Consider the following 18,642-nt stretch of genomic DNA (forward strand, 5'->3'; position numbering starts at 1 on the left):
CTGGTCAGTAGTGAAATATTGATAAGCACCTGAACAACCACAGTCGTTATCGGTGTTTATGCTAATGCTGGTCAGCTAGTCATAATGAAGCTGTTTACATTCTGTGCACTCTATTCAGGGCTGGCAGGGCAAAATATTCATAAATGTTAAATTACTTCACATTTTAATGAAAGTACACCTGAGTGCAATACACTGTGTGCAAATAGATAGTCGTATGTAGGCAGGGTAACTCCAGCAACCTCAGGAAACGCACATGTGGCCTTCCTTAAAGCAGTGCAGTGTGTTTGGTTGCTCTAAAAGCAGCAAAGTGGTTGCACTACCAGAGTGAGGTTTCCTGGCCCTGATGCTGATGGGATTTTCCAAACTAACAATGTGACACTTGTTATTTTTTTAAAATAAGTCTGTAGTTACTCACTTGGGACATAGTGTTTGTAATTATTAGTACTTAGATGCGCAGCAGCCTCGGCTTTGTCACTGGAAGAGGTCAGACACCCAAATTGGGCAGCAAGGTGCTGCATTGGTTTGCAGTCATTTCACAGCAAGGAGGCCCATGGCTCAAATCATCTGATCTTGATAGTTTGCAGGTTCTTCCTGTGGCTGCATGGGTTTTGTCCAGATACTCATGCTTCCATCCATATCCAAAGATATTGATGTTAAATTAATTTTGTACTGGCCAAGGATGTGAGGTAGATGAAGGGCTTAAGTACAAAGAGTAAAGTGCTGTATGACTGTAGACTGATATGTGGTCAGTAAGACTAGAAAGCACTGTATGAATGAGCATCCAACCCATTCTCCACTGGCCTGTCTCCAAGTTTGTTGTAAAAGCCTGAAGTTCATTTTGGTACAGTATCCTCTTCCTGGTGGGAGCTGCACTGACAGTGAGGAGTAACTCGTTTTGGTTTGCTCATGAATGTTCAGATGTTTATTATTATGATGCCGCCTGTGTAGGCAGCTGGACTTATTTTATAAGTTCAATACTCCCCATCAGCTGTTAAAACTGAAGAAGCTTATTGGATGAGAGGTGAAACATCTTCAGGAATAAAAAAAAAAAAAAAAGGAATCCATTTGCCTTCAGCTCAGCCACTTGAGACCATCCCCATGTTAGACAGCTAATTAAATCACATGAATAATTCTTGAATTCTGTTTAGGTGTCTCTGTTTCTCAGCTTCAGACTGCTAGGTATGTCCTTGCCAGCTCACTGAGATTCTGACACCTGTGCTTTTCTGATTGCTATCGCAGGCCAAAATATCTAAATATCTGCTGTGAAATGGCCCAGTTGTTATTTTCTCACTGACTGTGATGAAGAGAAAAGTGGTCAGAATTTGGCTTGATTGCTCGCGATGATAATTATACCGTGGAAGGAGATGGAGGTGCTTCTTTATGGCAGTCCTGATTTGTTTTTTACCACACTAGAGTGAGAGGGTTCGGCTGTGGTTTTCAAACACTGAAGACATTAATTGCCTTGTATTTTGTGATGAGGGCCTGGATGAATCATCAAATAGAGCTTGTGCCTCTTGACTTGGATTCTATCAAACTATTCTGCTCTTGTCAGAGAAAATGCAGAGGTTTAGAGCTACTTGAATAGCTGACTGGTCACACTATGGAGGAGTGAGCTCTGCTACTCTGCATCATCCTCTAAATCTTCTTTAAACGGCAGGAAAAGTTAGGCAACATAAACCATGGACAGCTTGTTCCATTTGTTTATTGAAACACAGAAGAATGGTTTCTTTGCACTAGAAGACAGAAGTAAATGTTTTGAGTGAAGCTTCTGACAAAAACAGATGCAGCGGCTCAGAAAATGAGAAAAGAGCAGAATGACAGTCCTGCTTTTACTTAGCAAACAGCAGCTCTTCATGCACCGCCTGCAAGCAGTAGGATTTCTCGGCTCACTCATCTCCAATAATACTACAGTCACACTAGGGAAAACAGTAGTTTGGGACTTTGACATGATTAAAATTACTGCAACAAATAAAGCACAATAAACTTGTGATCCCTTTGCCTTTTAAATGGTTGTTTTGAAGACGGGTAGGGTAAGGCTGTGACTACTTGCAGTCAGTTCCTGTCCTTAGAGCGACTATGAGGCTTCAGGATGGAGATTAAACTGAGTCGGTGTGCTGGAGAGGATTCGTAGCAGCTTTTGGAAATTGGAAATAGTTTTTTAGAAACGAGTTATAATTGAATTTGAACAAATATAAATGTTTAAAATATTATTTAAATTTGTTTAGATCTGTGTTATACTGATTGTCATTTTCTTTTCATGTTGCCTGTCCAAACATGGATGGAATGAGTTCTGTTGACGTTATATTGACCATGTTTCAAGACACTAATTAGGAGAGTTTTGTATGATAATTGATTAATATTTTATCGCCCTGCTCCATAAAAATCTTTACTTCAAACATTTATATAAACTTATAAAATCCCCAATTAGGATCATTAATGATGTAGGATTTAGAGACCACACGATATTTTGTTTTCAGGTAAAAAAAACTGTGAAGGTCATGGATTTCAAAAAATGTAAAACTGCACAAGTTTTGTATAAAGTCAGATATAATCTGCAACTAGGAAATGTACAGAGGATTTTTATTTTTTATTTATTTATTTATTTTTTGACAGAGAGGGAGACTATAACCCGAAGGCTAAGCTAAACTTCAAGACACCTAATGCACAAACAATGGTGAAAACCTTTTTTTTCATTTGTGGAGAGAATAGTTTCCCATCTGCTTCTGTCTATGTCTCTGTCTATCTATCTACTGAATATAAATTTTGAGGCGAAGTCGAGGTGACGATTGTAAGTTGCTAGACTGTGGCGCATTGGGCAAGGATTATGAAGTGATTTATAAGCGTGCATAATTGAATGGGTCAGGTTTGCAATTACATGCAATCTGTTTGTGGTAATACGATGATAATTTGAAAATGGTTCCTATCTGCATACACAGAAATTCACACGAACTACTTGCCTTTAGAGTTCAGGCAGATCCTCATAGATTTGAAACAGAAATGATGAAATTCTGCCACACATGGTTACAAAGTTGCTGCAAGATTGCGAATTACCTGCAAATTCACCTTGCCAGTTGGCAACTAGCGATCGGAGTCCTCTATTGTAAAGTGTTGTGGTGTTGATGAGTTGATTGCCAACACTTTGCAATCAGTCTGTCTGTTTAGAAATTAAATGGTAGTTATTTGCAAACCTTCACCGAGAGTGTTTGAGAGTGATTGTCGTTGCTCCAAGTTATTCTCTACAAGATACGCAGAGATGTCACCAAACTGGAGCTCTGGGAGAGATGTCACCACTTTCAGGGATTAAATGAAGCTGCCAGGGCAGACTGTGGATCACAAGTCCCCAAAATTCCTAGTTTCAGTGAGCGTTTGGTTGCTGCAACTATTGTCAGTTGGTTGGCAAATGTGAAAAATTTCATTGTGCGAATCCGTTGTCCAAGTTGCTTGGAGGTTGCCTTGCTATATTGTACTTTAGCTTGACGGAGCAATAAGCAACGTGTTTTAAATGGGAAAAACAGTTTTGTGCACACCTAGTGGACCTTAGTCATTTCATTGTTACCTTTAAGGTACTGTAAGAGCCACTCGTGACTGAAGCAGTTGAAAATAACTGCTTTATTGCAAAAGTTGATTGTCAGTCTGGAAGACATTTCCTTCACTTTTTAATACATTTGATTTAAACACGTGGTAAGATTTTTCCTTTTTTTCCATCAGTGTAGCTTTAGAGTTCAGCCCATTGTGAGGCTGAGTAGTCATTAACAGCATGACTTAAAGTAGTGTGAAAGCTCTACATTGACGCTCAGGTGCAGTCTCTTTTGGGGTGGTACACTGCAATAATTTAGCCTTGTCAAGGGGCTAATCACCCTGGCTCCCCTCCCACAATCCATCAGTGTCTGGAGGATGAGGCTTGCAGGCTTCTGGCAGCTGTTGTCAGGCTGAGTCAATCTGTTATGGTCTACGCCAGCCTGCACGGGAAGGGGGAGAGAAAGAGCTCTCGGGAGGACACGGCAAGCGGGGCTGCTGCCACTGCTATGGCAAGATAACAGGAGGAGTTATATGTTGAGAGGGCAGGATTTTACTATTTGTGTGCTAAATTTCGCTGTGTTATCTGCTGACTGTTCTGTCTGGAAAGTATTCATAGGGGAGAGTCAGGTTTGAGCATGCATGACTTTGTGAGGACCTGCCTTGACATTAGGTTTAGCTGTTTTTATGTATAGCCCTTTATTGCTGGGGTTGTGTTTTAAATGTTGACCTTCAGTTCAGACATGTCTTTGATTTAACACTTAATTGATAATTAATGATATAATAGTAAAAACGGTTGGTAGCTGGTGCCTGTGTTATGTAAGTGCATCTGTCCCTGGTTCGTTGCAATGTTAAGCTATTCTGCTGGTGTGAAATTTATCAGTTGAAAAATAATATACTTCTTGTAACTTAAGCATAGTGCATCACAAAAAGACAGCACCAGTCTCTGTTTAAGAACAAAGAACATCCCTAATTTACAGTCTGACAGTGCCAATAATTTCCAGGGTTTAACTCAAAGCTGCAGCTGTTTTGACATAAACAGCTTCTATGTCTTAAAATGAATTGTCAGTGGCGTAATATATTTACGCCAACACTGTCAAAGAGAAATGTGCTGAAATTGGTTATATTCATGGAGCAAAGACAGTGCTCAGTGGATTTAAATCACTTTTGAGTTTCAGCCAGACATAGGCTATTTTTCTATGTGATTATTGAGGCTTACAAACTAGTCCTATTTATGGCTTTAGCCCAATTGTCGATATTGCAGCCCTGGCACAGAGTGGTGTTGATGCTGGGAGAGAGAACTGGCAGAGACCTCACAATAAGACTCAGTCGTCAAGCAAATATTTGGAGGCATACTTCCATTTGTAGTCTGTTCAGAGTGGATGGCTGTCCGCAACTTTGCGAGGGCAGACTGAGAGGGAGAAATCTTTCAAATCGTGTTGGTGGATATAACACTACATTTATAAAATAGCCAAAGGTCACAATCAAATGATGCAGCAGGGGCTTGCAGGCATCAATGAAAACTTTAAGGTAGATGTTAAAGAAGCAGAGGTGTGATTACTACTGCAGTAATGATTTTGTTTTATCTATGTTTGCCACAAACCAGGACGCCTGCATAGATTTTTGTTAGTGCATGATAAATTCTAATTTTGCAGTGAAAAAGATTTTAAAAAAATATCTGATTATGGCAGAACTTTAAACACATGTAGCACGTGATAATGTAAGAGCAGCTTTTGGTCAAAGGAATAACAGATGATCTGCAGATCCTCTGCTGACAGCTGTCCATCGCCACATGGAGATCCCTCAGATTAAGTCGATGATATTGATCTCTCTCTGTGACTTAGTCACTATGCAGCTTAAAAAATATTGTCACAACATTTTTTCTCATTTTGATCAGTATTGATCATTTTTACTGGGAATGCACCCATTGGATATTTGTACGGGATATTGGCCTGATGCTGACAACGTGCTGATCTGTTCAATTCAGTTCTATTTTTTTTTTCCCATTTAATTTATTTGTGCCTGATTGTTTTCTCAGTTCTCCAGCCTGTAGCTCAGAAGTCAATCTCAGAATGCTATGTTCCCTAAAGGGCATAACGAGGCGTGGCACACATGGCAAACCACGGCAGGAGAAGGACTCATCAAATAACTATTCCAATTATTTAGGATGATACATTTTTTGCCCTTAACTGTTTCTGTGATCATTATAATTTTTTTTTAAAACGATAATGTTTTATCTGATTATGCCATATTGTGTTGTATAATGAAAAGTCTTCCTAAATATAAAACATGACATTAGTACAGTTAAATCTGAGATCATAAAATACAGCTGTAGTTGCATCTATAACAAAGTTATTTATGATGCACTTGGGTTGTATTTAATCAGTGTTGCTCTAAAGTGACTGCTCCAAGGAGAGGATATGTTATTTAGTTAAGTGCATGTTGCCTCGACCCCTCTCTCCTTGTGTCTCTACCACGCCTCCTCCACTTGCATCTCTGGTGGGAGGCGCTAAGGCGAGAAGAGGAATTGAGGATGGGCGGTTTGGGAAATTGAAGCGGGTGGTTTATTGTTCTGTGTTTACTTTGCCGCATGACAGCAGCAGCTAGCAGGACAGCTAATGTAGCATGAAGGAAGCTAATGGCAAAGACGCAGCAACTGGGGAGTTATTCAGTGATTGAAGGACTTCAACGAGATGATGCTTTAGCTTCTCTCTCTCTCTCTTGCGCTAAGAGTAACATAAAGGTTTATTAGTCAGTGCAATCTCTTACCGTGTTTGTGTGAGAGAGAAGGTGCAGAAAAAGGAGAAACCTGCGTCTGCAAAAAACAATAGTAAGCATAAACCTATGGACTCTCCTTGATTTAAGAATTTGAGAGGATTAGTCCAAAAACTTAGGCATATTAAGTAAATTTGTCAAAAAAGTGTAATATTTTATATTGCCTTAAACTTAAAGGATGGATTTCAAGTGTATTAGTTGAATACTGTTATCAGATTTGTGCTCGATATCAGTAGTAATCAAACCGTCTGTGTTGGTTTGGAAATGGAAAAACTTGGATTGGTGCAGCAATTATAATTACTGCTTGCATTTGTTACTATGAATGATGCAGGAGCTGCGCTGATAATAATGTAAACATAATGTGTTTGTGTGGTGTCAGCTCACAACGGTGTTGTTGACTTCTGTAAGCTTAACAGAGAATTGGATGGTATTCTGCTTGGGTTTATAAAGATATCTATCTGTTGTTTGACGTTAGCATTGCAAAAGCCCAATATTAAAGAACTGTTCAGTTATTTTTTTTATTGTAAATAATACAGGTCTTTGCTTCTCTGGAACAAAAAAGGTTAATAAAAACAAACAAATGATGTATAAGCTCACTTAATTACATAAGATAGTTTATTTTTATAGTTTCAAGTTTTATTGTCATGTTTTCCAGTACAATGAAATTATTGCCTGTCAGGTGTTTATTGGCAGTGGGGTCGATTACTACCAGACCATACTCCATGATTTTAAATATCAATGTAACAACTACAAACCTGCTACAATTGGCATCAGTTTGGGTTTACGTTTATTGGACAAATTAACTGAAAGGAAGTTCAAGCAATATCATCTCCCCTTCTTCACCTACTTTCTCTACTTGTTAACAGGATAAAAGTAGGTCTGCTGTATCTGTGTTGAGACAAACTAATTAAAAAGTAACAAAGTTGAAGCCAACTGTGAATAATTGAATTCGGTTATATATACATAACCACAAAGTCTTAAAAGATGCAAGGCTATGGAAAAGGAATACCAAATGGGATGCTATAATTTAATAAGGAAAGTAATTTTTAAGGTTGTCAGACATCTCTCCTTAAGGTTAGCATAAAGACCCCACCTCCTAGACACAATCAGGCATTCACGTCAGCAGCCGAACTTTTCACCAGTCGGTGCCAGACTTGTCTAAATGTAAAAATAAAATAAGCTAGCTCCCAGCATTAATTAACTCATTCAGCCGCATTTGTTGCTTCATGTTTAATCCGCTGACATTAATGGTGTCAGTCTTATAAGTCAGTTTAACTTCAGTAAGAAAGAAAGCATCATCCACAAAATGCTTCTTTTTTTTTTTGTCCTATAATATATTCAGCATACATAGAGAAAATCGGGATTTGGAACTCCCTGTGCTTTGGTGTATGTTACACAGCTTTACTTTAGATGTTGCTTCTTTGAGGAAAAAGAGGGTTTTTTGACACACCAGAGCCTCTGCGGCAGTGAACTTGACATGTGTTCAATCAGAGAAGCAGTTTCCACTCTGGAATACAGAAAAACTCTTTCATTTTCTCTGCCCTCATTCTTCTTCCTGCCTCGGACGAACTGTTGTAGCACAGAGAGACTGAACTTCGTGTAGTTGTGACGGCTGGATTCACTTTGCTCCAGATAAAGTGTGATAAGAGCCAAAGCGACTAATTGGGGTCGACCATGCCTTTTCAAAATTGTGACATCTGGGCTTGTGAAATGTTCTAAGATGGTGATTAATGAGATGAATACTTATTTTATTATAAATCTGCGTGGCTTTAACAGGAAATGGATAATGAAGCACCTGGACCCCCCAAAAAACCCACAAACTGAGAGATTCTGTACTATTTTGGCTGAAGATAAGAGTATAAATGTGAAGTGAATAGTATAAATACAAAGGTGAGAAATATACAGAGGCCACATATAATGAGTTAAAGTTATTTTTAGTAGTTTCCATTTAGGGTGAGATTTTACTAGATTCTGCCAGGAGGAAGAGTGCATGAGAGGCTTGTTTGTGGCCTCAGACTCTTCTGTCCTATTTCATCTCTGACTAAAGTAATTATGCAGACTCAAATGTTTAAATGAGTACCATGTGGCAGCCTGTAATTAGATTTTTGGTAATGAATGGGTGAAATACCAGTTGCAGGCATTCAAGCACAGAACTTCCCTGTAAAGACGAGGTTTGACAGTGTAGCTTGACAAGGGACAGGGATGTGTCATTTAGACGCGTCGTTACTTAGAGGATGAAAAGACGGTTTGAACTTTGGTTTCCCGAAAGTTTCTTTTCTTAGAACTGACTTTGCTCATCACTCGAGAGACTGACAGAAGTTCTCATTATTCTGGGTCTAACAAAAAAATAATTGATGAATCAGCGCTACTCATTTGTAATATTACAGAAGTGAATTTTAAAAGAAAATACCAGTGAGAGTCCTCCACATTTTTTGTGCGCAAAGAAGAAAATTCAACACACCTAGGGTATCTTCTCGTTATCTAGATTTACGTCCCTTACTAATGTCATCAGCATACGCAGTCACGCGAAGCTGGTTATCAACTCATTAAGTTAACCTAGAGTTTCTTCTGTACATTCACATGCAAGGGATGGCATTGTCATCCTCTGACCAATCACAAACATGGATATATGTAAGGCAGTAAAGCGGCTGGTTTTCCAAAGGAAGTTAAAATTATACAGCTGCTGCAGTCAAAGCACAAGCAGGAGTGCGTTTATGAGTGGAAGAGCAGTATGGATAATATAGTATTTAAAGTGTGCGTTTTAAGTGCTTTGGTCAGTAAGACTGGAAAAGAGCTACTCTATTATTGAGGTTTTGGTTATGATTAAGGTTTTATTAAATTCATGTTTAAAGGATAGTTTTAGTTTTTATTCTTTCTGCTGCAGCCTCTGTGAGTGTAAAGATAAAAGAAAAACTAAATTCAGTTCAAATGTAGGCTTAGTCCATGTGCAATATGGGTGCAGGGACATGCAAAGACATTAGAAAATATTCAAAAACATTAAATCCTTGTGCCATCTGCGTACAGATTGTTTAAGGTATTCCCAGAATGCTAAGGCTGTTTTCCAGAGCATTGATTGGTCAGTAGGTGGTGATTTCATTCTTGTTGATCTTAAATCTGGAGTCTAGCCTGCTCCAGAGCAAATTGTATTTGCATGATATGTTATCATGGTGATGTACCCTGGTAAGAAAGGAATCACCTTCGCAGTAAAGAAAACCAAGCGTTAAGCCTGAAGTTACTTAGATAAGCTCAAATCCTGCTTTGTTGTTCAGACCTCTGGCAGCACTAGAAGCTCAAAAAACATTGATTAATCCATGCAACCAGTAAGCCCCAGTAAGGCTGTACAGTGGCAAAAGTCATAATCACAATTCCTGCTTATTTAAGTCACACACAGCTAGAGACTGGTTGCAGACCACCTGAGAACCACTGGTCTTAAGAGAAAAAAAAAAGTGGATTCCTCGATTGGTTGACGAACAGTTGCTAGCATTTGGTCACAAAGACGTATACAATTCCTTTGGTTGTAAGCAGATTACACTGGTTACCATTAATTTGCTTGGAAGACCCCAGCTTGTCTGCAAACACTTGCAAACCATTCACCAAGTCATAGTGAACCTATGAAAAGTGCAACACAAACCAGAAACAAGAGCATGTTTGTAAGTTTGTAAGTAAAACTTGTGCCAAATGTGCAATTTCACTTGTATTTTATTTATTTTTTTATTCCTATTTATTCTATTTATCCCCTTTGTATATTTTATTTATATATGTCTCTTTATTTATATATGTGTATATATATATAATATTCTGTAACTCTAACTTCTGTCGTTGCTGTGCTTTTTTGGAAACCGAATTTCCCAGAGGAACCCACCCGAGGGATTAATAAAGTTTTATCTTATCTTATCTGAAGTGTGTTGGTTGTAGCAGTATGGCACAGTTTTTACTTTAAAGGCAAACATTCTCTGGTGTCGGTGTATGTCACAATTTTCATAATTCAAATGCCGCTCAGAGAGTAAATTACAAGTGTTTGAAAACAAATATGTGACTTTCATGCAAACTACAGGTGACTGTGCAACCAATTTCATCCAGCAGCAGCCAACAACCTCCAGCAACCACTCTCCAGACAGTTTCAAAATATATATTTTTCCATAGAGATCGCAGGTTGCCAGATCTGACATGATTATTCTTCAAAGTCTTTTTAAAAGTTTTATAAATACATGGGCTTGGCATGAGCTTCAAATGCATTTCAAATGGAAAAACAAAGAAGTGCAATTAAAGACTCGCAGGTGGTTGCGGACAAAAGTTTGTCGTTTTGGGATTTGAGCCCAGACCGGCCTGTGATTTTTGGACAATGGAGCCTGTCTGGCACAGGCAACAAACTGACACCTCCATCACGCTGCTGAAAGCAGACCGGGTGAGAGACCTTTGGCAATCCGGAGGCAACTGACAGCAAATTATAGTTTATCTTTTATCTCTGTAGATGTAATTTTCTCCCTTAGCTTGTCTCCTCTCTGTCACAGTCAGATATTGTCTGCACTGTGGATAAAGCAATAACTGTGAAAAACCCAGTCAATTCTGTATGTCACAGTCAGTCTAAGCTTTTAGTTTCACAACAATTCTCGATACAAAACAATATCTGGGAAACTCTTTGTGCAAAGAGACCGCAGAAGGACGCTGGAGTATGTGAACCAATAGATGCTCTAGATAACACTCAGCTCCTAAGTAAATACAATTTTAACATAAAAAGCATGACCGTACTGTTGGGGAAGAGGAAATGCCAAAGGAAAATTGTCAAATACTGCTTTTCATACCACTTCAAGAAGAATTAGTTGCGCATCTCGCCTGAATTTTGCTCAGCAGGCACCTCATCTCATGCATCTGTTTGAATGTGGATTCAGTTTAACTTGAGCGCATTCACTTCTCCTTCCTGTCCTCTGTAGCAAACTCTAATTCTTTGTTGTATTTTTAAAATCTTTTTCTCTACATTAAATTGGACGTTATTTTGTCTGAGTTTGTGTACAAAGAGAGTCTGTCCAGCATCATGAATATGTGTTTTCAAAAAGCAATAAAACTGGAACCTTAATTAAAGGAAAGCGACAAAAACCAGCTTCATGTTTTTCTGCCAACTCTGCCCTTTGTTTTCAGGAAGGAGCAAAGTAACAAAGCTAACTAACCAGTTTTGGGAAACCGAAGAATACATGATTATATTTTTGCCTACTGTGCGAATTTCTGGCAGGAAAAAAAAGGCCAAATAAAAATTAAAGATGTCAGAGGATCTCTTTGGAAGCTTTTTGGAAGCTGAAACTCATTAGACAAAAAATGTGTGAGCTATTGTGTGGTGAAAAATGGAGGAGTCCTCTGTGTCTCTATGTCTGCTTTGACTTTAATTGGCTCTCACATTCGCAATTCTCACCACCACGGCGAGAGACTCTCCGTGCCTCACCCCTGCGGGGCAGCTCGTGCCACAGCAGTTAAACAGCAGAGGCTTCACTGACAGATTAGCACCTCCTGCAAAGGCAGAACGATTCATTTTGTTTATCGCTCTCCGAGCGCTAGGTCACCGAAGATGTTCGCAGATGTTGGTCTACATTACCGGTGTAGGGTCTTTCGATCATGTGGGTGATATTTGCATCTGTGCATGCATTTCATGTGAGATTTACTCTAGGTTGTCTCTTAAATGATAAATATGTGCACTCCAGAAAGGACACAGGACTTTTATTTATTTATTTATTTATTTATTTTTAAGGCTCGTGTGTAATCGTTGTCATACTGCAGGAGCTTTGGAGGTTGGAAGTTACCCAGGCCCATCTGTCATGAACTCATTCCTCCTCTCCCGCCCCTTCCCCGGTCATCACTCTCTGTCTCTTTCTGTTTATCTACATCTCTGTCTGTGTCTGTCTGCGCAAAATGGTATTCAGCAGAGTTATAAATACTCATGATTAGACCTAGTGATATTCGCTTGCAAACAAGAGGGCAGTTTAGTGTGGATTTTCTGTCTGCCTCTGTTTGTCTCCGTCTCTTTTAATGCACACACGGATATATAAAGGTCATCGCACCCATACATTATGTATGGAGTAGGAGGTGATCCACACGGAGGGCGAAATTAATTGCTCCTTCTCTGGGCGATCATCGCAGCGATACCCCTCATAGTGATAACGGCCTCATTGTCATTTCCTCAGCATTATTTGATAATGAAAGAGGGAAGAAATGAGCATCCACTGAACCGTTTTCAGTTCATAGAGCAGTGTGGAAAAGTATTTCATCCTTAAGTTGGTGTACAGTCAGAAATGTTTCTGCATGGTTTTTGGTGTGGAAGAGGTGCATATTCCAAAAAATAGCTTCTCTGTTTATGATATGTATGTTAAACACACTCAGTAACTGGTGGGGGTTTTTGTTTTGTTTTGTGTTTTTGATGAGAATACCTTGGTAAAATCACTGCAGTCTCTCTGCAACACAAACTGAAGATTGTAAAACTCATAAAGTAAGGATTTATTGCAGGAATCCTGCCAGTGAGAGGCAATTTTTTTCAACTGTAAGATCATCTTGGAGGGTGTCGCTTGTGGTGGTGTTGAACTGCGTTGCATAATTTAGCAGTGTTTAGCCTACCCCTACAGTGCTTTTCAACAGATTTAGATTGATTTGTGACAGTTGCGGTTGGTAAGAAATGTGTCCATGAGTGTGGCTCTCTTAAATGAAATATTAAGCAGAAATATTTTTGTTTCTCATCTTCAGATATTTTATTTGTCAAGTACTCTATGACAAACAAACAACAATATAATCAGTTCCAGATGAACTCCAGCTCCATTGTCTTGGATGAAGTTGATGGCTATCATTCTTGTCCTTGATCTGCAGCATCTGGGCTTTCATTGTGCTTAGTGTGATCCTCTGCTAGCAACAGACCTGTCTAAAACTGAGATAGAGTACATCTGACTACCGTATGAAATCAAACACAATGAATTAGGGGAAGCATCAGGGCTCACTTTGGGGTGAAAAAAGAATGTGAGGATTGTTTACTAGATTGTAGATGACAGGATAATAATGATGATGATGATGATGATGATGATTATAATAATAATAATAAAATATGTTAGACATTTCGCAAATATACCCCGGAATTTCACCCAAACCATTTGTGGAAAGACACTACTAATATAAAAGAGAAAAGTCTGATCATTTTTCATTTGCATGCACAGTATATGAGTAATGCCTTATGATATGCATTTGGAACATGAAGAAGTAATTAATAGGCTTTCATATATATATTATATAGTCTGGTATGTAAGATTGCTCAGGTTAAGCAGTTTGGAAACAAAGCCAAAGAAGAGAGGCTGAGATGGTTTGGACATGTGCAGAGGAGGGATGGTGGCATTATTAGGAAAGGATGCTGAATGTGAAGCTGCCAGGCAAGAGGAGAAAAGAACAACCACAGAGACAAGTCATGGATGTAGTAAAGGAGACATGCAGAGGGTTGGTGGGACAGAGGTGATAGGGTGAGATGGAGGCATTGTGGTGTCCCCTAAAGGGAAAAGCTGAAAGAAGAAGACGAAGATAATAGTCAGAGGTAGGTGGAGTATGAACTAGTTTGGGATCGGTGTGATTTTTATAATTGTTAAACCACATAAAGTTGCAACATCATTCACTGTTATGCGCTTATTCTGGAAGCATATTTACAACCACAAAATGAAACGGCAAACATCACAAATGAAATAAAATGAAATATTTCAAGCAAGGTTTAATGCTACTCATCAAGTAGCTTCAGCAATTTAAATAGGACCATCAATTGCTAGCTTTAATCAAGTACTCTTGTCTTGTCATAACTCCTATGAGTGCCTTACAGTTATTTCTGTAACATGCTAGTGATAAAAGTCCTTGAGATGCCTCTGTCAGCTGTCTGCAGATGAGCTGTGATCCATGGCTACAACAGCTGCTCCCCTCACACAGCCCTACCACTGTGCCTTTCCTGCAGCTGCCTCCACCTCCCCACCACCCCATCACCTCCACAGGGAATGCCATGCTTCGAACTCCTCGATGAAATTACAATTAATTATGGGAAAGGTAGTATGCAAGCGCAATGAGCCCAAAGCCCCTTAAGGAGAGAGTAATGCATCAGGGTAACCTGGAGTCCCAGCAGGCATTAAGCTTTTCTCAAGTGCAGAAGCGTGTTCTTCGAAGACCTGTTCTTACTGGCCCAGTAAGCTAGAACTGCGTACATTTAAATTAAGGTTTCGGTTTTGCCTAGTATTTAACTACAGCGGTATGTTAGCGATGCATTAAAGTGACAAGAAACACTGTTTGACCTTTTACATATGCTCCCCAGCTAGGAAAATAACAAGTAGTAAAATGAAATGCAAATATGATAAACTCGATTCCCCCCTCAGAGCTCTACTGTAAGGTAAGGTGTTTAGATCATTTTTACAATAAGTGGTCCCGGTCCTACAGTGCATATAAGCTTCACACTGCTGCAGTATGTGCTAAGTGGCTGAAACTAGAGAGATACTGTAGCCTACTGTATTGTGTGATGCATTGCAACTTTGTCCTTGAGCGGTGTTATTTTTGAACATTGTCTTTTAAGTATACTGCAAGCTGTGGAAACAACAGGCTCAGCTATTTCACGTCATTGACAGTGGTGTAACCGGGCGTTTTTTCTACAGGAGTGACCAGGTTTATTACTTATTCCTTTAATATAAGGATTCATAATGGAATAATAAGTAATTCATTGGATTTATACTTTTTTCATGAACTAGATTTGATTTTTAACATTTAACTGAATAAAAATCCCACATTGGAACATTTACTTGTGCAAAACTTGTGCAACGTAACTGCTAAACAACTTGTTTTCTTTAGATATGAAAAAAATAATCAAAACTGCTTTTGCAAGAGAATACAGGCAGTTAAATATTTCCTTCTGCCCTTGAATCTATGACTTCTTCTCGCTGTCTGTCAGACTCGTCATCTGCTGGCAGGAAAAAAAAACCCTCGCTCTCGACTTTGTTGCAGGATATGTCATTCCTCAGAAACTTCAGCTTTTACTCATTCACCAGCTGCTCCAGCAGCAGCCTTCCTCCGTGTCACCCCCCCACTCATAAGATGTGGTCCTTGAGTCGGACCGATTGTAGCCAAGTAAAAACCTGTTATAGCCGAATGTCACTGCTGTCTGTGTTCTGTGTTTCTTAAAGGAATTTCCGGACCGTCTCAAAAAGCACTGCCAGGTTGCAGAGACTGTTCAAACATTTATACAAGCTCTTGCCCTCAAATGCCAGCAGCACCCCCACTTCTTCATTCAGGCTCTGAGCCGAGCACCTGCTGCTGTCATTCTTTTCACCTCACATGAATACGTTTGTTAATTCCACACGATGAATTGCAGAATGTTTGCAAGCATCACAACATAGATTCTGTCCCACTTTTGTTTTGTTTTTTTAAGGTTTTGTTTCCTGATTTGTCTCAAGCTGTGAAATTGATCTGGATTAATATAAAAACCAGTCCTGCATCAAACCAGTTTTTATTCCTCTAAATCAAATTAACTCTCCTGGACTCCCACATTCTGTGTTATTCATAGGACTGACCAGCAATTTGCTGACTGAGTCGTTGGTTGCTCATTGCACACCATGTTGAGCAAGAGTGTTTTTTTTTTATCTGGGTCATCAGCTGTGCTTGAGCTTCTCCTTTCCCTTGAGAAGACTACAGAACTCCTGGTTTAACTGCATCAGAGGATTTCATCCTCTGAAAAATGAATGGATTGCATATCAAATGCATATTGATTTTCTACTTGAGTAATGTTATATTTGTACTATAATATACAGTGATTAGCCATCATAATGGAAAATCTATGTGAATAATTATGACATTTGCTGCCTGCGGCCATTCAGTTAGAGTTGCAAAGTGGCTTTGTGTAAGTGCACACCGTGATGCATAAGGTGAAGGCAAGGACAGGCATGCCGCTATCGCTGCGTTTCAGTGTTTTATGTGGCGCACTGTTACATCTCTTCTGCAAAAACCCACAAATGGAAATGGCTACAATAACAGCTCTTTAGGTGCTTCACACCAAACCAGCTTGCAGCTCAGCTGTAGGTAATGATGGCATTATCATTGATCCCCCACAAAGTAAGTCCACAGTGATCAATGCTCTCCCATGTGTTTTCCATGCAGACAGCAGTGAGATTAAGCCGCCTGTAGCAGGAGGCCAGACAGTCTGCAGATTAGAAAGTTACAACTGAAGGGACTGAGATTTGGTTTTATCTATGTGTGTGTTGCTCTGTCTCCCAGAAGCAGCTATAGGAAGAGTTTTAGGCCAGCATGTTTTTGGCTTTGGATTAGACCCAGTAGTAGTGTTTGCCAACATCTGCCTGCCATTACCCGGGTGACACTGGCAGTCATGCAGTGATTAATCGGACTGTTGTGATAGTTCCCGTTCGGTCACTCTGCACCTCAGGCACATCACTTAGCAGCAGGATGGGGGTCAGCGTTCACAGGGTCATATGTCCTGGGAGCTTTCTGTGTGTACCTTCCTAACTAAAGCAGAATGCAGGCCTTTAGTTACTGTGCAGGACTATCTCATATTAACCTGTCATGCTCTGCATTCCTGTGTGCAGTTCCACATTTGTAGCCTGCAATGTATCTATTGCACACTGATACCCCGAGACTAAAACGTGTAGAAAACTTAAATCAGTTACAGATGGTAAAGTTATTTTAATCATGTAAGTATGTGTGTTGCTGTATTACAGCTCTGATTTGCACTAGTTAATGAATGCTTTTGGCAATCTACGTTTGGTTATTAAATTATTGTTTTTAAATAACTATAAATATCTTTGACAAACGAAGCGATTAATGGTTCATAAAAACAAACAAAACATCACTGCTTGCTTTTATGTATTTAGTGTTTATCTGGTCGTTTCAGTGGTTTTTCAAGCAGAACCTTTTGAGATTTCACTCCTGGTGATGTGAAGATTTTCCCATTTGGGGTGGCTGTAGCTCAGAAGGTAAAACAGGTCATCTACTAATTGGAAGGTTGGTGGTTTGATCGCTGGCTGCTGCAGTCTGCATGCCAAAGTATCCTTGGGCAAAATAGTTTCTTCAAGTTTCTCTCTGATACATCCTTTGGAGTGTGAGTAAAGAAAAGAGATGAAGCGCTGCCATGTTTTTACAAATATTCTAAACAGGTGCTCATCAGTAGGGTGAAATGACTAAAAAACTTGCTGAGATTTAAAAATATCTAATAAAAAACTAGAAGCAAGGAACTGCACGACCTACGCGTATCGACTAAAAAGTCTTCATCAGGGAAAGATAGAAAGCACTTAGAAAATTGCTTGTATGAATGGGTGAATGAGGCATGTTGTATAGAGGTGGTTTGAGTGCTCAAGTAGAGTAGAAAAGCGCTCCAAAAGAACCAGTTCACTAAAACGTTGCAGACAAAATGGTTAGTTTATTCAAAATTGTTGGCAAAAAAACCTCGTTACTTTCCTGTGTTGTAAACCTATTTTTGAGGGATCAAAAGAAAAAGAAACCCCAAAACATTTACACAAAGCTGCACACAAGTTATGAAGAAAAGATGTCTTGTCATCACAAAAACAAATCTTTTACAGATTTCCCTTATTGATATTATGCAACGTTTTCAGACTTGCGGCTTTCAAACTTGCAGATCTATGGCGGTCATTCTAGGCAAGATGGGATCACATGCCTGTCGTGTGATTGGCCGGCCCTTTTCCTCATTCCTCTCCTTGACAGGCACGCTCACAGACAGATGCACAGCAGCTGTATTGCAGGATGCAGTTTTTCAGGGCGCAGTAATCTCTAAACATCAGAAATGCCAGCCACATGGATGCAGCAAGGCGAAGTGATCACTTGAAGCAGACAGAATGAAAAATGGCTTTTTCCCTCAGTTTGTTTTAAGATCTTATCTGCGTGCGCTGTGATCAAACCAGGCTGCAATGAAAGCGTTACATCCACAGATGTTTGAATCTACCAGTAGCCCGGGGAATAACATCCTTATCAAGAGGAGCTGTTATGTTGGAAAAAGGTAAACATCACCTGCATTCATCTGGTCTCTGCGACTGTGTCAGTCGGACCCGCTTTATCGAGGCTCGCTCTCAGTGTTGTGGGTTTGGTAACGTATTTGATAAGGTCTGTTTGGCGCTTGGCCTCTCGCTCGACATCCTCGGGGCTTGTGGTGTGATGGATTTGTGGCATGCTGCTTGTAGAAGGAAACAGTCTGTAGTGAAATTTAGATTATGCTTATGATGTAAGAGTCTTTAAGAGACATTCAGGGCTGTGGAAGAAGAGGTGCTGTGACTTTCAGAATTGCTGGTTTTGCCCTAGAGCTATCTTTTCCCAACATCTGCACACTGAAAATGCAGCTCCTGGGGT

The 18,642-nt window shown here is 39.6% G+C and overlaps 1 protein-coding gene across 2 annotated transcripts in view; it reads left to right on the plus strand.

The window, feature by feature from the left end:
* The window catches only part of extl3 (exostosin-like glycosyltransferase 3), a 35,189-nt gene that overhangs the window by 3,262 nt on the left and 13,285 nt on the right, over nt 1-18,642 (plus strand). Inside the window, exon 1 of one of the 2 annotated variants that reach the window (XM_042222707.1) lies at nt 10,107-18,295. The exons of the other annotated variant lie outside the window; for it this stretch is intronic. The gene's annotated coding sequence lies outside the window, so the exon portion shown is untranslated. Of the gene's footprint in view, nt 1-10,106; nt 18,296-18,642 lie in introns of those variants that run through there. 2 annotated transcript variants of the gene reach the window in all.

This window comes from Haplochromis burtoni, unplaced genomic scaffold (assembly GCF_018398535.1).
Source record: "Haplochromis burtoni strain Fernald_Lab_line unplaced genomic scaffold, NCSU_Asbu1 Contig_92, whole genome shotgun sequence".
NCBI lineage: Eukaryota > Metazoa > Chordata > Actinopteri > Cichliformes > Cichlidae > Haplochromis > Haplochromis burtoni.